This window comes from Dasypus novemcinctus, chromosome 18 (assembly GCF_030445035.2).
Source record: "Dasypus novemcinctus isolate mDasNov1 chromosome 18, mDasNov1.1.hap2, whole genome shotgun sequence".
NCBI lineage: Eukaryota > Metazoa > Chordata > Mammalia > Cingulata > Dasypodidae > Dasypus > Dasypus novemcinctus.
The window spans coordinates 87,108,031-87,115,827 of NC_080690.1; positions in this window are offsets into that span (position 1 = coordinate 87,108,031).

A 7,797-nucleotide genomic window follows, 5' to 3' on the forward strand; every position below is an offset into this window, starting at 1 on the left:
ACCACACCTACTCAGAATCACATAGCGTGTGCTCCTTTGTGTCTGGCTTCTTCCTGTGAGTGTCGTCCGGGTTGCACCGGTGCCCACGGTCCATTCTTTTAACAAGGTTGTATAACATTCCACTGCGTGAATACTGCACAATGTGTTCACTTTTCTTGCTGTGAATGGACAATTGTGCTTTTTCCGTTTGGGGTTATTACGAATGAAACTTCTATAAACATCCATGTACCTGTCTATGGAGAGCATGTTTGTATTTTGTTGGGTAAATGCCTAGGCGTGTAACTGCCTGGGGGCTTATGTTCAGCTTGGGGAGATAAGGGCAAACTGTTTTCCAAAGTGGTTGACTGTTTCCACCCCCTCGTGGTGCAAGAGGGTCCTAATTACTCCACATCCTCTTGACACTTGGTATTATCTGGCACATGTGTTTTAGTCATTTGGGAAGCATGAAATTGTATCACCTTGTGGTTTCCCTGTTGAATAATGAAATTGGACATATTTTCATGCACTTACTGGCCATTTGGATTTCCTCATTCATGAAGGGCCTGTTCAAGTCTTTTGCTGATTTTTCTATTGGATTTGCTTATCTTACTGATATGCCAAGTTCTTTCTAAATTTTGGATGCCCTCCCTTTGTAAGATCTATGAGCTAACAATCATCTCACAATCCTTCGCTTGCCTTTTCACTTGCATAATAGTGCTTTCACATTAACACAAGTAATTAATTTTAGTGTGGCCAGGTTTATCAATCTTCCTTGGTTTGTTTAAGAAATGTTTGCCTACCAAGGTCACAAAAATGTTCTGTGTGTGTTTTCCTAGTTTACCTTTCACATTTGACCTACAATTCTCAGGACTGATTTTCGTGTGTAGCAGGTGTCAGCAAACTAGTGCCCACAGGGCAAATCTTGTCCATACCCTGTGTTTTTTGTTTTTGTTTTTTGTTGTTTGCTTTTTTGAGGTAACGGGGGCCAGGGATTGAACCTGGGACCTTGCCTGCGCTCAACCAGTAGACCATCTTGGCTTCCCTGAGTTGGTTTTTCCATTTGTTTTTGCTTGGTGTTTGTTTTTGTTTTTTTCAGGAGGCACTGGGCACCAAACCCAGGACCTCCCATGTGGAATGTGGGAATCAACCACTTGAGCCACATCTACTCCCCACATACTGTTTCTGTATAGCCCAAGCTAAGAAAGGTTGAAAAGAATTAATAATATTTCATGACATGAAAGCTATCTAAAATTTGAATTTCAGACTCCATAAATAGAGTTTTAATTAAAACAGCCTTGACTCTCTTTGCCTAGAGGAGTCTGCATCAAATCTTGGTGTGTATTTTCATCTTTCTCTCCCATTTCTTAGCAATATCTTTACTTTCCCCCATTTCCCAGTAAATTCCTTTTACTGGCCTATCTTAAAAAAAAAAACAAACAAATGAAAAACCACACCCTTGCCCATTTGCTTACATCTTGTCTTCTGTGGCTGCTTTTGGGCTACAACACCTTACTTGAGTTGTGTTTTTATTTGCTAAAAGCTGCGGGGAGCGATATTCCAGAAATGAGTTGGCTTTTATGATGGGGACTTACTAGGTTAAAAGCTTACAGTTCTGCGGCTGTGGAAGTATCCATCTCAAGGCATCATCAGAAGATCTTTTCTCCCCAAACGGCAGCTGAGGTTAATCAGGGACATGGCAGTGTCTGCTTGTCTCTCCCTTCTGCTATGGGCCTTATTGCTTTCACCTTTAGGCTGTGCCCTCAGCCATGGAACGGGCGCACTGCCCTCGGCCCCGCCCAGGCAACCGACACCGGCTTGCTGATAGCCAGCAGAAGCTGCCTACGCTCACATCCCCCCTCCCGCACTGTCAAGCCGCAGCACAAGCCGCACCATAAAAGGCAAGGAACTAGTCCCTACCAATCACTCCCAGCCCCGTTCCCCTTTCCCGCCGGTGCCGCCCCTTCACCAACCTAGAATCTGCCTCTTCCCTCCACCAACTGCTCGCCACCACCAATCCAATCCCCCTTTGGCCACAGCCAATCAGTCCCCTGCTCACTCCCCCATAACCCTATATAAACACATGTACTTCCCTTAATAAATTAGACCTGCGTGCTCACCTCGTCTCCGTGGTGGTTTTTCCGCCGCGCGCCCTCCACGCCTGCGAGCCCCCGCAGGAGCCTAGGCCTCTCCTGCCCCGTCGTCCACCAGACAGGATGTACCGACCGCAAGGCTGCTCCATATGTGGCTTTTCTTGCTCCCTGTTTCGTTGATTTCAGCTTTCTGGGGGCTTCTGGGTTCCTCTGTGTCTGAAGCTTTTTTCAGTATCTACAACTTTTTATTTCTCCATTTAAAATGTATCCCAGTAAGAAAATTAAGACCCACCTTGGATCACACAATCTAAATGAAGAAAAATGTTTATAGGACTTCTGGGAAGATGGTGCACTAGAAAGACACAGGACTCTCTTGACTCCCAGAAAATTAGCTAGAGGACAGGCTGAAGCAGCCTGAAAAAAAATCTTATATGTTTTAGGACACCAGGCAAAGGCTGGACACTGCCCAGAAGAGACAGAGACAAAGGAAAAGAATTGTGATGACAAAACTGTGAGTTAAAACCAGAAGCTGCTACTGCCAGCACCCTCCCCCACACTAAAGACACTTGAATTCTCTGGCCTCTGTGCTGGCTGCAGATAAAGGGAGCCTCAAGGATCCACTACCCCAGGAAAAGGGAGAGAGAGGGATTCAACCTAAGGCTTTTGACTCACAAATTTGGTCTGCTGTGCCCCATGAGCCCTTCCAGGCCAGTGGGGCCACATAATTGTTTGCCTTGGGAGTTGGCATGGCACTAAAGAGCTCTGACCCTCTAAATCTCCCTCTCTAGTAACCAGGACTGATAGTTGAGGATGCTCCTCCCCACGAAAGGGGAGAGAGAGGGACACAGCCTAAGGCTAATTCAGCTTTTGATCTATAAATCTGGTCTGCTGTGTCCCAGGAGCCTTTCCAGGCTGGGTAGGGCTGTACCATTATTTGACTTTGGAGCCAGCTCTGGAGTAAAGAGATCTGGGACTAAAGTGATCTGACCCACTCAATCTCCCTCTCCACTAATCAGGACTGATTGCTGAGGACCCCTACCTGGGAAAAGGAAGGGGGCTACTAGTAAAGGCTAGAGAGCTGTCTCTTAGAAAGTTTGAATTACTGGGCTCTTAGCCTCCAAGCAGGAACCTATACTACATTGATCCAGTCAGTGTTGCAGAAAACACACTCTGACCAGGCATTGAATTGAGAGGGCTGCCAAAGAGCAGATCAAGGAAGTGCATGTGAAAAAATAAAAAATATGAGAGGATTTTTTCTGACCTTTATAGCCTCCCTCGCAAGACCCTAGGAAGCAGGTCTGCAATCCTTTACTAGGTCCAGAGCCCAGCTTTGAGGAACTAACAATCCAGGTCAAACCAAGAATCAAAGAGCACCAGTAACACACAGCTTCCTACCACTAAATCCCTATGAAAGAGAAAAAAATTGAACATCTGAGTAAACTACCATCCTAATCAGATGCCTAGAAATCAGTAAAAATTTATGAGCCATACTTAGAAAATAGAAGAAATGGCCAAAGAAAAGGAATGTATCAAAACTCCAGAAGAGACAGAAGATTTGAGAAAATTCATTTAATGAGATGCATGCAAATTTCCAAAATCAAATTAATGAGTTGAAAGGTAATATGACTAAAAAGATAAATGACATTAAGAAAACAATGAGTGAGAACAAAGAAGAAATTGAAATCCTGAATATAACAGTATCATAGCTCATGGGATTGAAAGACACAATAAGTGAGATAAAAAACACAATAGAGGCATACAACAGCAGACGCAAAAATAAAAGAAGAAACAATAAGTGATACTGAAGACAGAACAGCTGAAATTGAAGAGAGAAAAGAACTGAGAGAGAAAAGAAAGGAGATAATTGAGCAGGGACCCAGGGAGTTGAATGACAACATGAAACACAACAACATGCATGTCATGGGAGTTCCAAAAGGAAATGAGAAGGGAAAGGGGGCAGAAAGAGTATTTGATGAAATAATAGCTGAAAATTTCCCAACTCTTGTGAAAGGAATGGACTTACATATCCAAAAAGTACACCATACCACAGTCTGAATAGATCTACTGCAAGACACATACTACTCAGAATGTCAAATGTCAAAGATAAAGAGAAAATTCTGAGAGCAGCAAGAGAGAAGCAAACCATCGCATACAAGGGATACCTAGTATGACTTAATGTGAATTTCTCATCAGAAACATGGCAGTGAGAAGACAGTGGTATGATACAATTAGGATACTGAAAGAGAAAAACTGTCTGCGAGAATCCTTTATGCAACAAAATTGTCCTTCAAATATGAAGGTGATTATAAAATATTCACAGACAAACAGAAACTAAGGAAGTTCATTTTTAAAAATCCACCTTTGCAAGAAATATTAAAGGCCTGAAAGCCTAAAAGAAAAAGATAAGAGAGGGAGGTTTGGGGGAAAGTATAGAAGAAAGAATAGTAGAAACAATAACCAAAAGATTTAAAAAACAGGCAAAAATATGACACATGAAAACCAAAGATGGCTTCAAAGGTGAATTCTACCAAGAATTTCAAAAAAAAAATTAACACCAATCCTGTTCCAAAAATTTGAAGAGGGGAAATTAACTAACTCATTTTATGAAGCCAATATTGCCCTGATACCAAAGCCAGATAAAGATACTCTGAGAAAAGAAAATTACGGACCAATCTCTCTAATGAACATACATGAAAAAATTCTCAACAAAATACTTACAAATCAAATCCAACAATATATCAAAAGACTTATACATCATGACCAAGTGGGATTTATTCCTGGTATGCAAGGCTTGTTCAATATAAGAAAATCAATGTAATAGACCATATTAACAAGTTGAAGGAGGAAAAAACATGATCATCTCAATGATGCCGAAAAGGCATTTGACAAAAAGAAAGCATCCTTCCTTGATAAAAACACTTTGAAAGATAGGAATAGAAGGAAAATTCCTCAGTATGATAAAAGGCATATATGAAAAACCCATAGCCACCATTGTACTCACTGGGGTTGAAAGCTTTCTGTCTAAGATCAGGAACAAGACAAGGATGCCCACTGCCACCATTGTTATTCAACATTTTACCAGAAGTTCTAGATAGAACAATTAGACAAGGGGAAAAAAAGGGCATCCAAATAGGAAAAGAAGACATAAAACTCTATTTGCAGATGATATGATCCTGTATTTAGAAAATTCTGAAATGTCTACAACAAAGCTACCTGAGCTAATAAATGAGTTCAGCAAAGTGGCAGGATACAAGGTTAACACACAAAAATCAGTAAAGTTTTTGTACACTAATATAGAACAATCTCAGGAGGAAATCGGGGGAAATTCCATTTACAGTAGCAACAGGAAGACTCATATACCTAGGAATCAGTTAACCAAAGAAGTATGACACCTATATGCAGAAAACTACAAGGCTAAAAGAAATTTTAAAAGACCTAAACAAATAGATATTCCGTGTTCATAGGCTGGAAAATTAAATATCATGAAGATGTCAATCCTACCTAAACTGAGTTATAGACTCAATGCAATTCCAATAAAAATTCCAACAGCTTACTTTACAGAAATAGAAAAGGCAATTACCAAATTCATTTGAAAGGAAAAGTGCACACAAATAGCCAAAAGCATTCTAAAAAAGAAGAGCAGCATGGGAGGAATTTCACTGTCTGACCCTGAAACATATTACAAAGTCACAGTGGTCAAAACAGTATGGTACTGGCATAAAGACAGACACATTGATCAGCAGAATAGAATTGAGAGTCCAAAAATAAGCGCTAACATCTATGGTAAACTGGTTTTGACAAACCTACCAAGTCCATGTTAACAGGACAAAACAGTCTTTTCAACAAATGGTACTGGGAAAATTGAATATCTATAATCAAAAGACAGAAAAGAGGACCCCTATCTCATTCCCTATACAAGAGCCAACTCAAAATGAATCAAAGATCTAAATATATAAGCCAGGACCATAAAACTACTAGAAGAAAATGCAGGGAACTATCCTAAAGAGCTTGTGGTAGGTGGTGGTTTCTTCTTTTGGGTGGTTGCACACCCAAAGCATGTGCAACAAAAGATAAATTAGATAAGTGGGACCTCCTCAAAATTAAACACTTTTGCACCTCACAGGACTTTGTCAAAAGGGTGAAAAGGCAGACAACTCAATGGGAGAAAATATTTGGAAACTACATGTCTGATAAATGTTTAATACCCATGATATGTAAAGAGATGTTACAACTCAATAATAAGACAAATGACCCAATTAAAAATGGACAAAAAGACTTGAATAGACATTTGTCCAAAGAAGAAATACAAATGGCAAAAAAAAAAAACACATAAAAAATATTTAAGATCACAAATGATTAGGGAGATGCAAATCAAAACTAAATGAGACATCATTTCATACCTATCAGAATGGCCACTATTAAAAAGACAGAAAACTACGAGTGTTGGAGAGGAATTGGAGAGATAGGAACATTTATTCACTGTTGGTGGGAATGTAGAATGGTACAAGCACTGTGTAAGAGTCATTGGCAGTTCCTAAGGAAGTTGAATATAGATTTGCCACTTGACCCTGCAATACCAGTACTGGGTATATATGCAAAAGAATTGAGAGCAGTGAAATGAATGGACATCTGCACACTGATGTTCATGGTGATGTTATTCATAATTGCCAAATGTTGGAAACAACCAGGTGTCTATCAACCAATGACTGAATGTGGTGTTTCACATGATGGAATATTATGCAGCTGTAAGAAATGAAGTCATTAAGCATATCACAACATGAATGAACCTGGAGGACAATATGTTGAAGCAAGCCAGACACAGAAGGACAAATACTGTATGACTGTGTTACTCTGAACTAAATATATTGTGTAACATCGTATGATTCCAGTTATATAAAATGTAAATATAAATCAATTTATTTTTATTTTTTCCCTATTTTTTAATGTTATATTAAAAAAATATGAGGTCCCCATATATCTCCTACCTCCCTCACCCCACTCCTCCCACATCGATTTATAAAGATGGGGAAAAAAGCTTACAAAACCAGAAGGACATACCATTTCATACCTATTTGGATGGCTATACCTGAAAAGATAGACAATAACCTTGTCAACCATTGGCAAGGTTGTAGAAAAATTGGAACCCTCATATATGCTGGTGGAAATGTAAAATGGTACAACCACTGTGGAAAAGTTTCTAAAAAAGTTAAACATAGAATAACCATATGACCTGACAATGCCAATCTTAGGTATATATCCAAGAAAAATGAAAATGTATGTCCACACAAAAACTTGTACATGAATGTTCTTTGCAGCACTATACATAATAGCCATAAAGTGTCAACAACCTAAATGTCCATCGTTTGATGAATGGATAAATATTATGAGGTATACATGTACAATGGAATCAGCTATAAAAGGAATGAAATATTCCATGTTGTAGCATTTATACATGCTACAACATGGATGAACCTTGAAAGCATTATGTTAAGTGAAAGAAGCACAAAAAGTCACAAATCGTTTGATTCCATTTGTATGAAATGAGTAGAATAGGCAAATCCACAGATTCAGAAAGTAGATTAATGTTTGCCAGGAGCTTGGGGGAGGAGGGAATGGGGAGTGACTCTTCAGGAGCATGGAGTTTCTTTTTGGAGTGATTAAAATGTTCTGGTTACACAGCTTTGTGAGTATAATAAAATCCACTGAGGGAAGTGGATGTGGCTCAAAT